General features: G+C 30.1%; 1 protein-coding gene across 4 annotated transcripts in view; it reads right to left on the bottom strand.

Moving 5' to 3' along the window:
* LOC111678843 (loricrin) overlaps positions 1 to 23,512 on the bottom strand; it is a 161,674-nt gene that overhangs the window by 102,310 nt on the left and 35,852 nt on the right. For 3 of the 4 annotated variants that reach the window (XM_046947683.1, XM_046947685.1, XM_046947686.1), the window contains exon 1: positions 2,798 to 2,980. The exons of the other annotated variant lie outside the window; for it this stretch is intronic. The gene's annotated coding sequence lies outside the window, so the exon portion shown is untranslated. Of the gene's footprint in view, positions 1 to 2,797; positions 2,981 to 23,512 lie in introns of those variants that run through there. 4 annotated transcript variants of the gene reach the window in all.

The following is a 23,512-nucleotide window of genomic DNA, read 5'->3' as shown; positions in this document are numbered from 1 at the left end:
TTTGCATGGACGTACTTTAAGGTAGTTGTAAACCACAAGTTTTACTTGGACATGCAGACGGACAGACATAGCTCAACTTAGAAAGTGATTCTAAGCCAATTGGCATATTTCAAGGAGGAAGTAGGACCAATACATTTCGGTATTGCAGACATTAGCACAAATGCACAAGTTTTACATGGACACACTTTAAGGTGGATGAAGGACCAATACTTTTGGACACACAGACCGATGGTTATAGCTTTACTTAGGAAGTGGTTCTAAGCTGATTGGTATACTTTAAGTTGAGGTTAGGACCAATACCTTTTGGTATGGCAAACCTTCAGTTCAAATGCACTACAGTGGTGTAAGGTATAAATATTTGCTTTAATATTGTTGTCTGACACTTCGCACTTTTTCACTATTAAAACTCTTGAACCAATCCAATGCATACCGAGATTAAAAGAATAAAAAAGGAAGAAAATCCTATGAAATGACCCCGAAAGAAAGCAAGCCGAGAAATCTCTTAAAAATGAATAAGCCTAAGGTAGGTATGATTAATGTTGAGTGGATACACAGGATTACGTATACATTTATACAAAATTGGACGTGCGGATTCAGACGCATGTAGAACAATTGCAGAGGCCAATGAAACTCTCCAACACTTTCTGTCTGACACTGAAGTTAGATCCAAGTATATTGGATGTGATTTTAATACGGAAATAACATTCCTCATTAACACCACTTGGAAAACTCAATAACAAATACTTGGAATTACCCTCAGGAAATTGTGCTTTCGAACATTGAAAAATAATATGTTAAGGAAAGCACAACACTCCCCATAGTGTATATTTCTTCTAGGTATATTTCATCCTCTGAACAACCTTACCCATGCACATTTTTATTTTTTAACATAATTCGGTATTTCTGGAACTATCGGAACGAAATATGATTGAGGTATTTTTGAATTGAATGTCGTAGGTGATCGTGATAAGAAGCCTCTCAAAGTAGAACATTTACAGAGGACAATGAAACTCTCGAACACTTTCTGTCTGACACTGTAGGGCATTCGTAGAAGTTAGATTCAAGTATATTGGATGCGATTTAATTACGAAAATAACATTCCTCACTTACACTGTTTGGAAAACTTTTAGGAATTACGCTCAGGAAACTGAGTTTTTGAACATTGACAAATAATACGTTAAGTGAACTTTTTTCTTTTGTCTATGAAAAGTAAAGCACAACAATCCCGATAGTGTCCTATGCATATTTCTTCTAGGTATATTTCTCTGGAACTATTGAAGATATCGGAACGAATTATGGATGTATTTGAGATATTTTAGAAATGATTGACAGTTGTAGATGTCGTGACTGAAATGGGGGTTAGCCTGTCAAAGTTATTCCCCTTCGGTATTACACTTTTTCATATCGCCAATTTATTAACAATCTAATTAAGTCAAATATGTTAAGAAAAATACACTTAAATGCCGTAAAACATAAATGACGAAGACTTTTTTTATAAAAACTCATTTAATTCTTTTACACTTTAGAAAATGTTGATTTGAAATTTTTAGTTTATGGCTTTTAAAAATTATATTTTCTCTGTTTCAAATATATAAAACAAATTTAAAATTTATTTTCTTTTTTAGGCATAACTTATTTTATACATTTTTAAATTACTTTAAAATTTTTCATTTTGCTTAAAAAGCAAATGTTTATAATTTTTTAATTTAAAAAAAAAAAAAAATATGTGAAAATTGGATTTTTTTCCCAAAATTATCTTTTAATTTTTATTATTTTTCACAAATTTTAGTTTGTAATTATTTATATCCATAGAAAAATGTATAAGTCGATTTAGTTGCTATTTTTTATATAAATAATTAAGTTGCTTATATATTCTTTTAATTAATATTTAAATTATTTTCAAGAAACTTTTTTAAGAAATTTATATTTTTTGGATTTATTATCTTTAATAAAATTTAAAATTTCGTATAATTTTTTCAAGTTTTGTAGACACTTAAAAAATTAATAAAAAAAAACAAATGTTAACAGTTTTAAGTTGTTCAAAAAAACGCTACATAACAACACATTTATCTGTCGCATCAAAAAAAAAAAAAAAAACTCACAAAAACAAACCTTAATTAGAAACTTGAAAGAAAAAATTCCCGTAATACTATAATCGAACTAAATGAATTGCAAAAAATATAAAAAAAAATCACAATAATTATAAAGAAATACACAACAATACACAGCGAACAACAATTAGAAAATGCAAATTAAAGTTAATTTTTATTAAAAAAAAACACAGCAACAAAATAACCACAAACTACACATTAATTGAAGCTGATGATTAAACACTAATTTTGTTGTTGCTTTCTCTTTGTTAAATAAATAAATATACATATTTATTGTTGTTGTTGTTTAACTTAACATGCATTAGTGGTTGTTGTTGTTTTTATAAAATTATTTTTATTTGAGAAGTAAACACAATAATGACGTGATTGTAACAAAAAAACTTAAAGTAATTTCCGTTTAAATTAATATTTTTCTACTTTTATTTTTGGTCTAAACACATTAATATTTATTTTTCTTCTTAATAAACTTTTTAATAAAATAAATGATATAAATTTTATTTTATGAAAAAAGGCAGCTTTAGATTTTTTTTTTTTTTTTTGGTTGAAAATTTTTAAATTAGATTTTTTGCTTTGTTGGCAACGTTTTACGTTGTTAAAAATATTTAATTTTTTTTTTATTTATTTGTTGTTATTTTTTTATTAAAACACTTTTTTATATATAATTTTGTTTTCAAATAAACACTTACGCGTTTTAATTTTTTATATACATATATGTATGAAAAATAAAACACAATCTGTTAATTATTCTGTTTCTTTTTTTTCTACCGTATTCGTTTTAAAACGAAATAGAAAAATATCCGCAACCCGAATAATAGCACAACCTTATGCAACGATTCCAAGTTTCCAACTAAATATGAGATGTTTTCGTTTAGTGGAGCCTTAGCTCCAATTTACATATTTTCTACTTGAAATCTATAGAAAAACAGGTTTTTTTCATACTGTGTACTCTGTTAAGTTAACAGAGTATCCAAAATGTTAAGTTAGCAAGCTCACCGCCTGTTAAATGTAATTTTAATGTTTTATTCTCTTCTCTTTCCTTATTAATGAGTAATTTACTTAACAGTTGTGTTTACTCTGTTCATACATAGAATTACTGTTAAGTTGTTTGCTGTTAAATTATTTTTTACATTTCTGTTATTTCATGCTCTCTGTTGATTTTTTAATGTTATTGCTTTTGCTGTTTTGTTTTTTATTTTATTTCCCTTTTCAATTTATTACCCATTCACAACATTTTTATTTTCAAGTTCAACATGTGTTTGTTTTCGGTTTTTTATTTTGATTTATCATTGAGTAACTGGTGCAATCATAGAATAAATAACTAAGAAATTTTTAAATGCAAAAAAAAATATTAATTTTTTCTTGTAAATTAATTTAAAATAAACACATTTTAAATGTTTTAATCTTTTTCGAAGTTTTTCGAAATTTTTAAATGATAAGCGGTTTTTTGAAAAATCTTCTTACATTTTAATAACAGGAAATTTTTTCAAATTAGGGTGACCATACTAACTAAAGAAGTTTACGCAAAAATTTAACATATACTAGGGATTAAGGGGACTTAAAAGCTGACAACCTAAAGGTGTTTGTCGCTAAAGAAGAATTCTTACACATTGGAGTTTAGCGATTTGCGACGATGATTTTGCGAACTGGGATATTGGTGAAATATATCTTTATACGTTACACCACGCGCGGGGGGTATTATGCTTTGTCCGTCTGTACACCCGTTTATCTGTCCGGCAGTGTTTCCATGTAAACCAAGTAGGGTAGAAGGGGGATCAAATGCAATAGGGCACAATAGGCACATCTGCCAATAGCGAATAACTTGAGAACTGAGTAATCGATTTTATCGCATTATCAAATTTTGTTTTCGTTTATCGATTATCTATCATCCCTGAAAATTTGAAACATTAACTTTACTTATGATGGGAGCCAGACATGATGAATAGTTTTTCAAAGGGCTGTGAAAATATTTCACTGTGTGAACTTTTTGTGCTAACTATTTTAGTTTTTGTGATAGAAAAAATGTATTGGTCAATGATAGAAAGACAATAATAATGAACAATAAGACAAAATAATATTTTCGATAATATTATTTGAAGCCTGAAAAAATTGAAACTAAACCCCATAACTGCCCGTGGGGCACATGTTCCAAATATATATAATGCTTGTGATATAGAACAAAATTTGGTTAAAATATAGAAAAAATCAGTAATAATTTGTTTTAATTTTTTGTTAAGTTTTGTGAAATAAACAATAAATATCTGGTTTATTATACTTTGTTTAATGAATTCAAGTATAAAACAGCAAAAAAAGTTTTTATTTTTGTAATTTTTCCTTTTATTTTACTAATGACAAATCTGCCCCATCCCCTTGGCGCATTTACCCCATGGATGGGGCGATATCGCCGTTTTTGGCCATTGGGGAAAAGTTAAAAAATATGTACATGAGGATGACTTGGGAAAGATTGAAAAGAATAAAACTAATGCCAACATATCTAAATCGAATAACATACGGACAGACAGACGGAAGTAGTTAAATCATCCCTGACAGATCTGTTGAAGATTTGTTCTTCAATATAACTGGGATTTTCAGAAAATTTACTTGACAAACGGACCGACAGACGTACTTGCAAAACAAACATGTTCATTCTATAAATTTTATATATACTTATATCAATTCTTAATATTAAAGAATTAATACATTTAAGCCTTCATTTTAAAGCTGGTGTCTCTTTTTTCTCCGCATTCTTTTCATATAGCTGTCAACTAAAAACTAGGTTATTTGTTCACACATGTAAAAATATTATTATTTTTCAACTAACGTTTTTCGTTGCTGTTTGCCAATTTTAAAAATATAATTTTTCCTCTTGCTCAAATAATAATAAAATCCATTTTATATTGAAAATGTTTATTTGTTTTCGAAATATGTAATAAAAGTAAAGAAAACTGTATAAGAAACTGTCAACTAAGATTTAGATTTTATTAGATTCTAATGACAGCTTTACCTAAGTATTTGCAAAATTGAAAACTTATATTGGCCAAATGCTGTTATTTGCATTTGTAAGAAGGACGTTTATTGTAATGTGACAAAGTTGATGTCATCTGCAAAATTTATTTTTATATGAAAAATCAAAAATAAGTTTTAGTTCTTAAAATGGGTGACAAAAGATAAAAAAATATTTTAATATGAACTAGTAAGAAATTATAGTCGGGCGAGGCCGACCATATAATACCGTACACCTTTTATAGCAAAATAATGTGATTTAGTTGCCATAATAAAGCATTTAAGTTGAATTGTACCTAACTTCAGATATACATACTTAACCCGTTTCTTGTTGAATAAAATTGTGGACATTTAAGTGAAATTTTGATGGGGGCTTTTCATAGGGGTTGGGGTCATATTAGGACCTATTATTATGGATGAGGGTCATCAAGTCTTGTATAGAACTTGGTTTTTGCAGCTTTTTGTCGAGATATGAGTATATTAAACATAGTAATGAACTTAAAAGCCCTATTCGGCGGTTCCAGTTGTATGGGGTCTAGCACCCATTTAAGATCATGTGCAAATTTCATTGAACTATCTTCAAAATTGCGACCAGTAGTTTGATAACAAGGTTTAAATGGACGGACAGACGGACGCACAGATGGACGGACGGATGGTGCAATCGACTCAGAAAATAATTGGTAAACTTTAAAGTGGATATAGGACCAATATTATTGTGCGTTACAAACATCACCATAAACCCAATATCCTCCCCACTAATGTATAAAAAGCTAAAAAAAAGTGATTCTTTAAGTCGGTGGCAATAGGAGAAAATATATTTCCATTCATCTTTCTATATCTATCTATCTATCTATCTATCTATCTATCTATCTATCTATCTATCTATCTATCTATCTATCTATCTATCTATCTATCTATCTATCTATCTATCTATACGGACAGACAGACAGACAGACAGACGGACAGACGGACAGACGGACAGACGGATGGACATAACTAAATCGACTCAGAAAATGATTCTGAGCCGATTGGTATACTTTAAGGTGGGTATAGGACCAATATTATTGTGCGTTACAAACATTAGCACAAACCCAATATACCCTCCCCACTAAAATGGTGTAGGGTATAAAAAGTTATTGCTATTATTAAACACAATAAAAGCTTTAAAAACAAAAAGAAATATTTAAAAATCTTCAAGAACAAAAAAGTTATAATAGTTCAAAATTAGGGAACATGTAGCTGGTAAAAATTAGTTTTAATTTTCTGTAACACTAATTTCGGGTCAGTTTTGGGTCAAATTTCTTTACTTTTAAATACATTTGTTTACTACTGGAACAATTATCTCTCTCATATTGATTTCAAACAAAGGCAAAAAATAATCAAACATTTTTGAGTTTTGTCCCCATAAATTGGCAAAATACGACACTGTGAGCGCTAACGATCCGCTCATTTACATATGATTCTTTTCGATACGACCGACCGATCCGCACTTTTGTTGTATTCATGTTTAGCTGAAAATGAAAAAAAAAAAATAATTATAGTTTCAAATTAGAAAATAATAATAATAATTTTGAAATAAATTAAATATATTTGACCTTGAGAACACAGTATTATAAATATTTAATTAAAAATTAAAAAGTATCAGTTGATGACAAAAAGTGAAATTTTTATCGAATAGTTTTTCATTACATCAATGTCCTATATATTGTAAATTAATCCAGACTCTACATGCTTAGGTTCAATATTAAAAAAAAAATAGTTTCACTATTAGTTCTAGAACGCATGATTACTTTGACTTTGACATTGAGACCAATGGTTCTGAGAAAGTGTTATGTATTCGACACTCATTCTTTGGAACGGTTCTAAAACTAGTTTTTAAATCAATTCGAATTTCGTTTGAAATTGTCAACCTCGGTACTAGTTCTAGGGAAGTTGTTTCGACTAGTATGCATTCCAAAGAACTTGTTCCTTGAAAACTCTTTAGAAAAACTTTAGAACCAAAACAATGTCTGGAAGAACAGGCTCCAGAAGTAATGGCGACACCACTACTTCCAAGGTTGTTGTTTACAAATCTAAAGTCTGTTTTTAGTAACAAAAAAAAATTATTTGTCTTAAAGCCGCGTAATACACTGTTGTCAGATCTTACAACGTTGTCAGTAAAATGTTCAGAAAATGTCTAATAATCGTCTGAACTTACAATTTTTTCTTTTTCAACGTTGTCTGAAAAAGGATTACCGAAATTATTGCAAGACAAAATTTGTGTAAGTTGACAGTATTATTAGACATTTTCTGCACAATTTACTGCCAACGTTTGAAGATCGAACAACGCGTATACATAGCATTAGAAACATTTTAAGAAAAATAAAAACAAATAACACAGTGCAACACGAAAAACTAACCATATATGAACACCACTATATGATAAAAGTCCAAAAATAAGAAGACCCGAGTCTTCCAATTTTGCCCAAAGTCATGAACTTTTTTACTTATAGGCCCAAAGATTTGAGATTGAGACCTCGGTGTCATTTTCTCAGGCTCATACCTTGCAAACCGTTAGAAATTTGTGTAATTTGTGTAATTTCTTTATAATATTAAGAGTTGTTAGCAAATATAAACTTTTTATTATCATAAATTTATTTCTTTTTTCTTTATGTTCATTTTGCCAAAATTTAAAAAATCCCTAAGTTTTTAATAAATCCCGAAATGTGGTAATCATGTTACAAATATTATATGAAAATGTATTAATGTTTAAAAAATTTGATATCCAACAACAATTTCCCTAAAGTTTCTCACGTAAGAACAAAAGTTTCCGTTTTTTTTATAAGATCCCAAAGTTGTTGTACAAAATTAAAGTTGCAAGAGTATAGTTGCCACATTTTTGGGCCCAAACTGCAAATAAATAGCAAATTCACAAACCATTTACATACACAACATATTCATTGACGAGGTAAACTTTCGTTTTTACTATAACAAATACTAAAAAAAAAAATGACAAGAACAACGAACACACAATTCTAACACAATGATGTCACACTTGATGCTTTTCTTCTTAGAATGATGATATAAAGTGAATAAGTAATGAATTGCAAAGGTAACAAGTGGGAACAGTAATGCACATTTTGAGAGCGAAAAGAGTTGCCATGATTAAATGTTTGTAAAGTGAATGTTGGTATTTGAGGAGGAAATATGTTCATTTAACATGAATATTGTTGGATAAAGAAATTATCTGAGCTTATAGCGGGAAAAATAATTAAAATTTTTTTTAGACTATTTCTGGTCCGCTAACACGACTTTAAGTGCATTACAAGGGTTATATAAATTTCAAAATAATTTAAAAAGTTCTAAATTGCTCCAAACCAAATGCCAAACTATTTTTTTTTTTAAATTTTTCTGTATAAACAAAAAATTTTTACAATTCTGACCCCTTTTTCGATTAAAAGCGAAAATGCCTCTCCAATCCAATAAAAATTATTTTGTGGACTAAAAATACTTTCCAAAAATTTTAACATTATGTTTCCCTTAATCAACGCAAAATTACGGAATTTTTAAGACCCATTTCAAAAAATGAAATTTAATAAAAAATCCAATAGAAAATTTTTGATTAATTTGAAATGGCTCTCAAAAATTCTGCCATTTCGAAAAGATTACAGAAAAAAATTTTTTGAGCATATTGTTCTGAGATTAATATTTCTTATCGCTGGTAGGGAATTGAGGGTCCTACCAATGAAAAAAGTAAGTACTAGAAATTTTTGATTCTACGACAACCTAGATTACGTTAAAATAAAAACTTATCGACTTTGTATTTTAAAATTGAGAAAGAACCCTGCTGGAAATGAAGCGATAATTGTCTTAATGCTACTAGTACTAGAATATATATACTTTATAGGGTCGGAAAATTATATTATAGAAATTACAAACGGAATGACAAACTTATATATACCCTTCTCACGAAGGTGAAGGGTATAACAAGTAAGAAAATTATGAATATTAAAAGTAATTTGTTCTTAAATATTATTATTGTTGTAATTTCTTAGATACTGTTATTGTTGTTTTATAAAGCGTTGCTATTGTTTCAAAGAAAAGATACATTTCATCAGACCCTCTTATTTTGTTGTTGGTTGTCATGAAATGTATTTATGTCGTTGTTTATGAAATATAATTGAGCGTATTTTGTTTTGTTATAGTGACGTCACTGTTTTTGCATTTTGTTTTGAAAGGAGTTGATTGATATTATTTTTAACTTATTGAGGGCCCAGTTACTATCTAAGTGTGTATTTTGTTTGTGTGTATTTTGTTATTATGATATTGTTGTTGCATTTTGTAATTATAAAGTTTTGTTTATGGTTTTATGGTTTTGTATTGTTGTACACAGCATTGGTATTGTCTAAAAGATCCCAGCAGTTCGACGGGACGGTCCCGAACTGACCACTTAACCTACCACTTGTGGTGGTCCCTAGCCACCAGACTACCCAGGTGACCAACCATTTTATCATGGGCTTGTCCTACGAGGAAGTCAATCGTCACTCTAGATCCTAAAAAGAGACAGTCAAAAATAGTTAAATAGTCTGTTCTCCAAATGGGTTCTTTGAATTCTGTCACATTACTAGCTATTTAACTGGCGCTACTTTTCTTGCTATAAAACTAGGACATGGACGTGTTCTAGGATAGTGACGATTTACTTTTATTTATCTTGATGAATGGTCCAAAACATGCGAATTGGAGCCAATAGGTGGTAAGACATTAATTGTATTCTCCAGAATATAATGTGACATCAATGTGACGATTGAAACAAAAGATATAAATTTGAGTCAACCAGATGGTGGCATATTAGTAGAAAGTAATAATCATTTCTCCAAAAGATGGCTAAAATAACTTCTTTCGGAAGCTCAGTAAAACGAAAACATCTTTTAAGAGTATAATCTCTAGGTTACTCGAGGACAGTAAAGAGACGACTCTCTCCGCTCCCGTTTACAAAGAGGACACTAAAGTGACGACTGTCTTCATTCTCGATTACAAAGTGTACATTAGTGACGAATGACACAAAACATACGAATTACAAACATCCCTGTGCTTAACTATTAGTAGAAATTATTGTCTTTTTCGTAAGCATTGACTCTTAGTCGAACTGCTGGGTATAAAATGTACATACATTTGTATTTGCCATATTCCTGCTAGATTCAAATATTCAATAATTCTATCACACTAACTTTCGGAAAGAGCGCTATATTTATTGTGCCTGTCTAGACAAATTATAATTCAAACGTGCTCTATTGATCATATGATGATGCATATGATCAATAGAGCACGTAAAGACTCTTACGTTTTTAATCAAAAATCGATTTTTAGCGGGAAATAAAAGTGATCACAGATTTCGCTTGTTTCTGTCCTATCTCTTATAGCTTTCGAGAAAAACGGACTTTTACATTTTCACTCAAAAATCGATTTTTTTGGCAGGAAATAAAAGTGATCACAGATTTCGCTTTTTTTGTCCTATCTCTTATAGTTTTCGAGAAAAATGGACTTTTATATTTTCACTCAAAAATCGATTTTTAGTAGGAAATAAAAGTGATCACAGATTTCGCTTCTTTTTGTCCTATCTCATATAGTTTTCGAGAAAAACGGACTTTTATATTTTCACTAAAAATCGATTTTTGTTACGAAACAAAAGTGATCACAGATTTCGCTTCTTTTTATCCTATCTCCTATAGTTTTCGAGAAAAATAAACTTTTATGTTTTCATTAAAAAACTGCTTTTAGTAGGAAATAAAAATGATCACAGATTTCGCTTCTTTTTGTCCTATCTCTTATAGTTTTCGAGAAAAACGGACTTTTATGTTTTCACTCAAAAATCGATTTGCACTAAAACTTTTTTACTCAAAAATCGATTTTTAGTAAGAAATTAAAGTGATCACAGATTTTGCTTGTTTTTGTCCTATCTCTTATAGTTTTAGAGAAAAACGGACTTTTATGTTTTCACTCAAAAATCGATTTTTAGTAGGAAATAAAAGTGATCACAGATTTCGCTTGTTTCTATCCTATCTCTTATAGTTTTCGAGAAAAACGGACTTTTATGTTTTATGTTTTCACTTTACTAGGAAATAAAAGTGTAGTAGGAAATAAAAGCGATCACAGATTTCGCTTGTTTCTGTCCTATCTCTTATAGTTTTCTATCTCTATATGTTTTCACTCAAAAATTGCTTTTAGTAGGAAATAAAAGTGAGCACAGATTTTGCTTGTTTTTGTCTTTTTTTATAGTTTTTTTAGAAAAACGGACTTTTATGTTATCACTTTTTTTTTGTCCTATCTCTTATAGTTTTCGAGAAAAACTGACTTTTATACATTCACTTAAAAATCGATTTTTAGTAGGAAGTAAAAGCGATCACAGATTTCGCTTGTTTCTGTCCCATCTCTTATAGTTTTCTAGAAAAACGGTCTTTTATGTTTTCACTTGTTTTTGTCCTATCTCTTATAACGGAAAAACGGAGTTTGATGTTTTCACTCAAAAATTAAAAGTGATCACAGATTTCGCTTGTTTCTCTCCTATCTCTTATAGTTTTCGAGAAAAACGGACTTTTATGTTTTCACTCAAAAATTGCTCTTAGTAGGAAATAAAAGTGAGTACATATTTTGCTTGCTTTTGTCTTTTTTATAATTTTCTAGAAAAATAAACTTTTATGGTTTCATTCAAAAATCGATTTTTAGTAGGAAATAAAAGTGAGTAAAATGGACTCACTCAGGAACGACTTATTTAACTAGAATTTTTTTATTCCTTGCATATGTTGTACTTTAATAGAACTTTTTGTTTACTGCCAAATATACAAGTGACAGATGGTACTTTGGATTTTTCAGCCAAAATTACATCAGTTAATTAGTTTTTTTTTTTTTAACTTGTACTATAAAATAATCATAAACCTCATTGAAAGAGGTCTATAGATATTACATTTTTAAACCAACAATTTTTATCAATTCATATAAACCAATAAGTTCCTTAAACGTTTATAGTATTCTATTGAAATGTTTAAGTATGATTGATTGTTTATTATAATGCTATTGGATATCAATTATACGCCTTCATTAAGCCACTTTTAGGTAATTTATCTTAGGAAAACATTGTATATCAATTAATTCATTCAAGTATTAACAGTCTTATTATTCTGTTTTGCCACGCGATTCCTCCACTTTTTAAAGAATATAAATAAAAATATAAGCGAATTTTGGATCGATTTTTAGTTTTGCTGATTTTTTGTAAACAATTCAAAAGCAGAGTAGTATGATGTAGAATGACCCTAATTGATGTAGTACTACAGTTTTATAGTTCTTCCTCATGTTGTTAATTATATCCACGATATTACAAACAAGGTTTTTAAGTTTTAGTTTGGTCTCTTGTCGAAATGAACCAAGTCATTTTTATGTGTTATTTTAGTGCAAGTGTTTGTTGCTTAACAATTATTAGCCATAAATAAAGTTATTACAATTTTTTATGTTTCCTTAAACACTTGTTATCATTATTGCTGTTGTTTTACAAAATGAGGCTAAATAATGTCATAAAATGTGCTGATGAAACATCCACCTTAAAGTATACCAATCGGCTCAGAATGACTGAGCTGGGTCGATTTGGCTATATCCGTCTGTCTGTGTTTCCTTATGCGCACTCTACAGGTCCCAGTTTTCAAGATAATTTGATGAAATTGGACACATACTGTTCTTTTGATCCAAGGATGAACGCTATTGAAAATGGTCAATTATTTCTCTTAGTCCCCATACAACCGTATCCCCCGAATAGGACATTCGGGCTCATAATTACGTTACATGTTCTATTATTTCAACAAAAATAGGCAAAACTTAGTTTTATAGAACTGTTAATGACACTTCCGATTTTTGTAATGATTTGACCCTAGCCCCATACAAACTCCTCTTCAGAAAATGACTTGAAGTTCGAAATAATGAACACGTAAATTTCTTCAATAACATTAATAAAGAGAGGCTCATATTTATTCCTACTGCCCTATGAGCCATTATGCAGAAAATCCGGTTTTTTATGCTAATCGTCTTAACGGATGCAATTTCATTTTACTTTTTCGTTAGATTTTAAGTTTGTAAAGTGTGATATCAGTTAATATTAGTACACATGTGCGTATGATTAATATAAGTTATAAATTTTATTAAAAAAATTAAGTATACGTATCAGTTTCTATATGAAAATAACCAGAAAAACATGACTTTTTGTTCTGAATATATGTACTAAGCACTAAATTAATTTAAAGTAAATCCTTTTCATCCTTTTTGAGAATGAGATTTAGAAACCTTTCAAGTAATAAAAAATTCTTATAAGAGTAAGCCGTCTCGCAATGTGTGGAATTATATGGAATATTTTCAACACTATTGTCTGTAATAGGCATGTGTCCCAGCTCAATGAACTATTTCATAAATCTTTCAAATCTTTTGATAAGCGACATTATAATGAAAGAAAACGTCTTCTGGCTTCGAAAAAGCAACGCAATTTACTCGGAAGCGACACTTTAAATCTGCAAAATGGTAATTTTCTAATTGATTTAACAAATTCGTTTTCATACTGCAATGATTTTGAGCTGAAATTGTATTTGATAACAAAATTTTTGTATATTTAATAACAAACAATTTGATTTAATCTAATACCAGTATTATTTATTCTGTTATATTGTACTAAATTTATTTATTTATAAATACTGTTTAAATTTGCCGAATATTATACATATTCAGCTAGTAGTTTTACCAAACTACTATTTGCACTTAAAACTTACAATTGTTAGATTTAGTTTTGTAATCTTATTAGAAAAATATATTGTCTTATTTCCGTCCTTTCAATTTTACCAGCACGTACCATGGAAATTAAAATGTCACAAAACTTTTAGAATTTTCATTACAAAACGTGATCATATTATAGTTGATTTACAGAAAGGGTACATATTGATATGTATATATATACGTACAGTTTAGTAAACTGGTATTAAGAAAAACAAGTGTAATATGTCAATGGGACAGTTTCGAACAATACCTCAGATAGTTTGAAGAAAATTTAATTTTTTTAAAAAATAATATTACAATAATTGCAATAAATTTTCAAATTACCAAAAACTTGGAGTGATGGACATGTTCAATGCGAACATTGATGCGCTTGGTTAGGATCTTACCGCGTACATGTTTGTATACAATAACACTGACAGCATGAGGAGGAGGGCATTGTAGAAACGGCCAGTTTTGCAGTGGTACCCTTGTAGCCCTTTTGGAGGGCACCAACATATATCCAATTTGAAGACACGCATGTAGGTGGACAAGGGGATGACACGATGCTTGTGGAAGGGACGAGAGAACAAGTCTCAGGTGCCGCGGTGACATATCCAGCAGTTCAGTGGGACAGTTACGAAGTGTCTGACTCACTATTTTAACATGTCTCAAAATTGCATTAAAATTAATCTTAAAATTGCATTAAAATGTTTCTGTTCGTAAGAACATCAGTATGTGTACATCAGTACATTAGTCAGCTATTACTGATAACAAAATATAAATAATGACTTTTTTTCGTAAAACCACGAAAGGAAAGAAGCTTATGAACTTGCCTTCAGCATAAACGCTCATGAGGTTTATGCCACTTCCGCTAGTCATTGACTTAAACATTTTTATAAAATATGTTACAACAATAAAGTTTAATAAAAGAGATAAATAATAAGAGTAAAAATAAACATTCAGTTGATGCCATGAAACACTACAAAATAAAATTAAAAATGAAATAAAATGCATCAGTATTGTGAATATTTATACATACTTACATATGTATTTATCTTTATAAACTCCCAGTGGTTGTGCAATCTGCTAATGTATCCGTTGTATATTTTGAAAATTTGTGTATTTAAAATGAAAGAGGAAATTAATCGTTTTAAATGTAAGACATGTTCTGTTCTCATTGTATTTAAATAAAATAAACATAGAAGATATAGTTTACCATCGGTTATAGAAATATTTAAGTATATAAATTCTAGGTTCCTATTAAATTCAAAGACATCTATGCGTCCGTCTCTCTGTTAAAATCACTATTGGAACAGCAAAGAAGAAGCTAGACAGTTGACGTTTTGCATAAATCATCTTTATTAATAAAGTTTGCCAAATGGGCAATATGGGTCTACGCTTTCGAATAGCCCCCATACAAGTGACCCCAGAGAAAACAGTTTTAACAATCGTAACCAAATTTTAAGAGAATCGGTCCATACTTGACCCAATCACTCATATAAGGGTAATTATTTAACGCTTCTTACTGGCTTCAGAAAATAATTCATAGAAGGGCAATAGTTTAACGCTTATTACAGCCATCAGATATTGACTTAAATTTACTGGATCAAAAATGCGAGTACAGTATTTTGAGGATCGGTCCATAATTGATTCTACCCATCCATATAAGGGCAATACTTTAAGGCTTATTACAGACTTGGATGAGCCAAAATCTTTTCACAAACTATTGTGAGGATCGGGTCTATATTTGACTCTACTCTCCGTATAAATTCCATTAATTATTGGCTTACAAATACAAGTACAACTATGATATTAAACACAAAGAATTCACTTGCTTCGATATAACAAAAGGATTGATTCGTAAATATCAAATGTCATTCAGAAGGAAGCAATCCTAATAAGCATCCCCCCGGGGGCATGTTACTTTGGCGAGACCTCCTCCTTGGTGTTTTTGCAATCCCGGGGTATAAAGAGGTGGCCAATACTGTAAAATTGGTAATAGTCTACTGCTTGGTTTAGTCCTTGCATAGATTGCCAGAGGTTAGACCAGAGCACCGTAAAATCTGGTACTACGGATGGCTAGTTGTCCTGGCTGGTCAGTGGGTTGAGGTTCGTTCGGGATCCATGTAGTGGCTGTGGTTTAAACCCAAATTCGCGGGGAGAGTGAGTAGCGGTTAAAAAAATAATGCATGATAATAGTCAATATTTCGGGATAAGTTCGGTACCATACACCCGTCTAACTAATGAATGTGTCTTTTTTTCTCTTATGAATGTGGCGTATGAATGATATGTGTGCTGGGTTGAATGATGATGGATGAAAGATATGATCAGAGTATACTCTGTTCGTATCAGAATTACAACAGTGTGTCCCTGTGACAGCTTATTGATAGATCGTACTTCGGTCCATCGGTTACGTCTCCAATGGTTAGAGATTCTATAGCTCGAGTACTCCAGCAAAGTACTTTTGCATGGACCGGTCAAAGCCAATTTACAAAAATTTCCACCTGAGTTCTTCAATGAAGAACAAAGGGGCGATGGTAGACAGTTCTCAAGTCTACCCATTGAACAAGACCTCCGTGAGATAAGGCCGTCAAGGCAGGTGCTCACGTTAAAACTCTCGACAGTCAATCCTTATAAGCAGTGATTTGATGGTTGATATATATATAAGAACTAATCCTTATGGGCAATGATTTGATGATTTGATACTCTTACTTGTAAATTTTACGTTTCTGTTTTCAATTTTGTGAAATATTAAAAAAGTATCAGTTGATCAATGAGTACCAAACTCTTCACTCAAATAAATGTTTGTCTGAATTATGCCCGAATTCAGAAAGAAGGAATCAAAATAAATATTGTTTATCTTATTTTTTTAGTTTAAAACGGCCATTAATGTTTCTAGGCTTAATACTGCAGAAAAAGCAAAAAGGTACCAGTTGAGAACGACAGATTTCTGCTAACTCAGGACTCTAAATGTTTAATTTTATGTTTCGTGACTGAAATTATAGAAAATGCAAAAACACACATATTAAAAAAAAAAAACGTTAAAAAAATGTTTCACAGAAGAAAACTCAAAAAGCAGGAGTTGCAATGAATACTACACTAACATATTTAGTGTTATTATCGGTTTTTTATATTTTATCCAAATTTTTTAAATAAAATTGTTGTTGTATTGCAATAATACTTTGGATTTATGAGTGTTACTTTAAAGTTTTTCAAACGAAGATGCTGCTTTTATCTAACAAAATAAAAGCAGCATCTTACACCAAACAAATCTATGACTGTTGTCGTAAAAATATATTACTTAAAACTTTTGTTGTCCTTCGTCTTTTTAATTTTTTTCTCCTATTGAAAGATATAAAAACTTAATGAATCGTAACTAATGGTCGAAAATATGTTAACGATTTTTTGTTTACTACTTATAAGTTCAATACGAAAAATTAAACATAAACAAGTAATAAAATGAAATGTAAAAAACAAGTATTTTAAAGAAAATATTAAAATTGTTAACAAAAAGGAAAAATAAAGTAAAATTAATTGAAACGAGTAATTGAAATGATATTACCAACAAGAAAATGAAATGGTTGAACTGAAATATTTAAGTATCCAACTGAACATTATTAACCTCCTGATTATTACTACTTTACTAGTAAACAATTTATCTATTTTTAGTTAATTCTCTTAAATTATCTTTGGTTGCAATCTACCACTGGAGTTGGTTGATTAAATAATTACAAAAATAATATAAGATCAGGGCGTATGATCAATATTTTTAACTGTTTGCAATTATATATTACTCATTCGCCCACATAACGATAACTATTAACCAAATCCTTAAGAAAACTTAAAATGAGATTAATAAATATTTAAATTAAAATCTTCACGTCACGTCACGGAAGAAACTATTTTTTTAAAAGCACAAAAAATTCACTTTTAACTCGGGCATTTCTAAATCGATCAAGCTATGGCAGTTCGTTTGGTCAAGGTACAGGTCTCATATACCCTTTTTTGACCCACTCCATACTATACCTTCCAACTTCATTTCATTAAAGTTAAAAATTTTGATAAATCACTAGCTTAGTACAAAGTCGTAATTTTTCACTATAATTTTTATAAATATCGTTTCTATTTAAATAAAATATACATTTAAAATTATAGTTATTTAAAAATTAAAATCTCTTTTTATATTATTTTTAGTGGTCCTTAAAAGGACCGATTTGTTTGTTTTTTTTCCAAGAAAGCGTCTCATATGTATCAGTAGAACTGACCGCTGAATAACCTGAATTGATCACTTAATTAAATTGTCCTAAAATCTGTAAGCACAAAAAAATATTAGTCATATTATTTATTTTAGTATGTGCAATAAAAATTAAAAAAAGAAACATTATTGCTATTTAAAAAATATTTTAATATGATCTGTTATCTTAAATTTTAAACGGTTTGCTACTTATAGGCCTGAACAAGGAAAAAAGCTAATCTAATTTAATTTTTGCGATTCCGATCATGAAGATAACGTTTTTTGACTTTGTAATAAGAGCAACAACATTTCTTCAGAGAGTAAATCGAAATTCCTAACGGTTTGCAAGATATAAGCCTGAGAAAATTATCACTTTTTTTTAAAAACCGAGGAACCAAATTTTTAGGGGCCTATAACTAAAAAAGTGCATGACTTTGAGCAAAACTGGAAGACACGGGTCTTCTTATTTTTGGTCCTTTATCATATAGTGGTGACCTAATATGGTTATTCAACCATGGCTTAAAAAATTACACACAGTGTTATCAAATCAAATATCAATTAATCTAATACTTAAAATGTAAAGCCAACCAATACTTGCACAAAAAAATTAACTGTAACTGGCAATAACAATAATAATGGTTAAGGAGGAAAAATTCAAATAGAAAATTTACAGCATTATAGAAAAATGCCAAAAATTTTTATATACGAATATTTTATAAAATACCTGCAAATATACATACACGATCCCCATATTCGCTTCGGTTCTACCACCGTTTTAATATTCCAAGAGAATTTATTGTATTCTCTCACTCACATTTTTAATTCAGCTATCGTTGCTTAGAAAGTTTTTGCGTTCCAATATTGCCCACATTTAATACGGAACAAACTTTAAATATAGTTAATATTTATGTAAAATTTCAACACTCTATCTCTCTTCGTTTAAACTCTATCGTGCTTTAAATAGATGGACGGAAGGACAAACGGATATGACTAGATCTTTAATTTTAAGGACCTAGAATACATGTGTATACTTTTACGGGTCTGTGATTAATATTTCGATGTGTTACTAATGGAGTGACAAAATCATACATCCAACCTTTTTTTGTATTTTGAAGAAACAATCATTTTAAACATATTTACTTACAAGTAAAAAAAATAATTTGAAAGAAAAAAGTAAAAGGAATAGAATTCTTTTGTTGAAAAAACAAAAATAACTAAGGGTTATATATGAAAGGGAATATGACGTGATAAGACAGGTACAAAAGGAATTTCTCACGATCACACTTTACGTATGTAAAGTATAATGAAAAAGTGAAATGAAACTCCAGCCGTATAACAAAAAGGGGAATAAAACTCGAATGATTTATACTTTTTGTATTCATCCGATCGGTATTAAACAATAACAAAGTTTGATGGAAACAGCTGTTTCACTTTTTTGTTTACATAAAATATATGCCTGAACTGAAGCGATTTACCTTTTATACTCTACACCACTTTAGTGGGGAGGGTATTTTGGGTTTGTGCTGATGTTTGTAACGCACAATAATATTGTTCCTATACTCACCTTAAAGTATACCAATCGGATCAGAATCCTTTTCTAATTAGCTATGTCCGTCCGTCTGTCCATGGAAACCTTGTAATCAAACTACAAGTCGCAAATTTGAATTCAATGAAATTTGGTACATTATGTTCTATTGCTCTACGGACGGAGCCTATTGAAAATAGTTAAGATCAGTGCATTATTTCACCTGGCCCCCATACAACTTTACATTGTAATCAAACTACAGGTCGCAATTTTGGAGATAATTCAATGAAATTTGGCACATGAACTTCTATTGTAACGTAAACGAAGCCTATTGAAAATGTATAACATCGGTCCATTATTTTACCTAGCCCCCGTATAACTGAACACCGGAATAGAGTTTTTAAAACTTGTAATCAAACTGTAGGTCGCAATTTTGGAGAAAATTCAATGAAATTTGCAAATGATCTTCTATGGTACTGTGGACGAAGCATGTTGAAAATAGTTAACATCGGTCCATTATTTCACCTAGGCCACATACAACTGAACCCGTCAAATACGGCTCTTAAGTTCATTCATAATTATGTTTAATATCTCGACAAAAAGCTGCAAAACCAAGTTCTATACTAGCCTTGATGACCCTGATGAAACTTATAATTATAGGGCCGCATTTGACCCCTATAAAAAGCCCAATATATAAATAAGTAATAAATGTCTTAATTATATCTGAGGCAAGGTGCAATTCAACTTAAATGCTTTATATGTTTGGTCTCGCCCGACTATAACTTCTTACTTATTTTCCAATTTTCCATCCGTATTTTCAATTAATTTGTGATGGTTTCATTACATATAGTATTACTTTTAGATCAGCTTATCCGTACTCTTCTGCACATATTTCATATTTCAATTACTTGTCTGCTCGTGTGAAGTGTGACAGTTTTTCTTGTCCACAACAATGTTTTTGTGTTAAACATATCCTTACATAAGTTTTAAAATCTAGAATGATCTATTCAGCTTTCAAATACCCTTTTTTTTATTAGAAAACAAGTATGAATGTAAAGTCGGACATAGTCGACTATATGATATCCTACACCAGTCAGTATTTTAAAAATGTGGAAAATTAAAAAAAAAAATAAAGCATTTAATTTGTTCTTTAACCGTATTGTGGAACTTTTACGTATTATTGACAAAAAAGAGATTTTCTACAAGAGGGCTCACAGGGGTGTAGGGGTAATTATGGGCCTATCCTTTTAAATTTTGGTAGAGAAATTTACACCTACTTCAAACTTATTTATGTAGATTTTAATCGTTTAATTAGAAATTATAAGTAAATTTTGAGGTAAGGTACATCCATTTCTAATAGCGTTCGTCCTTGAACTAAAAAAAGAGTATGTGCATAATTTTATCAAATTATCTTGTAAATTGCGTCCTGTAGCGTGCGCACAAGGTTTACATGGTCACACAGACAGATGGACGGACGGAAGGACAGACGGTAATAGCTAAATCGACTCAGAGATTCTGAGCTGATTGGTACACTTTAAGTGTACCAATCCCCCCCCCAATTTTTGGGTGTTACAAACACCCTTTGTATAATGTTCTTTTGTATAATGTTCTAAGAGCAATTAGCTCAATTCGTCCTTCCATCTATCGATCTGTCCGTCTCTATTCCACTATTTGACCCCAAAGGCGGTAACAGGCAAAATGTCATAACTACAATGAATATGTATATTTTAAATATAAATAAGTTCTGAAGTAATATTGTTTAAGTAAAAAATTAAACAAAAAGTAGTTTTATTCACACATAATGTGCTGCAAGTGAATTTTAAGATAGAGCACAGTTAACAACAAAACTTTTTACTTAAAAGTTATATATTTTAATTTAGATGTTTTTTTTTTAAGTATAAATGAAAAAAGTAAACACATAATAAGTAAAGGTAGTATCATAGATAATCTCATGTGTTTACTTAAAAGAAAACTTCAAATTACATAGAAAAATACACATAGTTTGCAAGTACTGCGATTTAAGTGTCAATATGATTATTTAGACAAAAAGTCGTCGAAATTAGACCCAAGTATCTTCCGATTAGAAAACTAAGTTTCTGAGCACTGAAAAATAATTCATTCAGTTCCTTTTTTTCTCATGATATGGAGCGCACAACAGACCTGATTGTGGCCTAGGTGTATTTCTTCGGATTTGATGTAGTTCACATCCTCCTATCAACCTAACCTAACCTAAGCTAGTACAAAAGGAAGGCGGATTAGCATTAGGGGCGTGACATCTCACATATTAATGAAATACAAAAATTCGTTTATTTTGGAAACTGTTAGAATCTTAAAAACTTCTACGAGTAACTTTAACAATCATGTAATGATATTGGAAAATAAATTAATGGACTGCCCATGAGGGGAGTGGCACCTCCCAAAATAATAAAACTGGGAAATTAAACTAAATTCTTCGAATTTTTTACCAAGAACTTTAATATTCATCTGAACGTTTTGGAAAAAAAAGAGCGGACTTTCATCATAAATTAAATAGAAAAGTTCGTATATCTGAGAAACAATTAGAGCTAAAACCTGCAAATTTTAATTGCCGAACTTTGACATTCATGTGAACATTTAGAGAAAGACGGGCGGACTATCAATGGGGGTTTTTACGCCTTCCATATGAATAAAAATTTCGTTTCTCTGAGAAACTAATAGAGCAAGATTCTTCAAATTTTGCAAGAAGAACTTTATTAAATATATGAAAATTTTTGGAGAAAGACGGCGGACTGTGAGTCTCATATAAATTAAACAGAAAAATTCGTAAATCTGAAAAACAGTTTTCAAACTGATTATACTGTCATCAAAATAATAGTTGAAACCAAACATAAAGGCTTTAAAAACTACCTTTTTATACATTGATTCCTTATACCAAATATTAATGCCAAGACCAAAAATTTTAGAGATAGTATATTATTATAGTATTAATAGTATAGTATTGTTTATTGTGACTAACTATTTAAACACAACCTTACTTTAAAAAGTAAGATGAAATATTGTAAAAGTAGATAATAATCACACTTAACATTGATAGTAAATGAACTCTTCGGAAAAAGACTTCCCTTCAGCATATTCTGTACTTTTTAAAAGTTGCATTTGTATATGAGAAATACGTAAATGTATACTTGATGAAAATAACCACCATTGTTGCCATTTTTGCAAACACTTTTAAGTGTCTGGTAAGTTTACTTACAAACACATTCATAATAAATGCGAAAACGAAAAGCTTAGCATACTTTATAGAGTGCTAGGAAATGTACATATAAATGCATATGAATTTACACTTGAGAGATAATGATAGCATACTCAAACATATAATATAAACACTATGCATTGTATACCTCGAAAAGCATATCATATATCTAAATAAAATACCACAAAAGATTTTGTGATGTTGTTTAAATAAAAAACAAGTAGAAATATATACTCGGTCGTGGCCAACGATATAACATTCTATAGCAGTGAGCATGTTAAAAATATGTGTTATTGTATCCTTCACTTTGGTGAGTGCTTTAAGTAAACACCTGTCATGATTAGCTTATTTAATGGTGGTATTTTTTAATCACTGGAAGTGCTTCTGTGACGACTCCCCACCACCCAATTGTTCTTCTTATACGCAATGACAATTTGCTTATATGGAATTTCCGGTTCTTGAGTTATCTAACCTTTAACCACTGCTGTCCATCACAACCATGCATATTGTATAGTTCTTGTTGAATCGGCAACTCCAGCTAGAATCGTAATGGATAGACCAAAGTACAAATCCATCAAATAAATTGAAGCCTTTGTTCCAATCGAACACTCGGTCGTGGCCAACCACATAACATCCTATACCAGTGA

The sequence above is a fragment of the Lucilia cuprina genome, chromosome 3 (genome assembly GCF_022045245.1).
Source record: "Lucilia cuprina isolate Lc7/37 chromosome 3, ASM2204524v1, whole genome shotgun sequence".
Lineage (NCBI taxonomy): Eukaryota > Metazoa > Arthropoda > Insecta > Diptera > Calliphoridae > Lucilia > Lucilia cuprina.
This window is presented reverse-complemented; position numbering and strand designations above follow the sequence as displayed.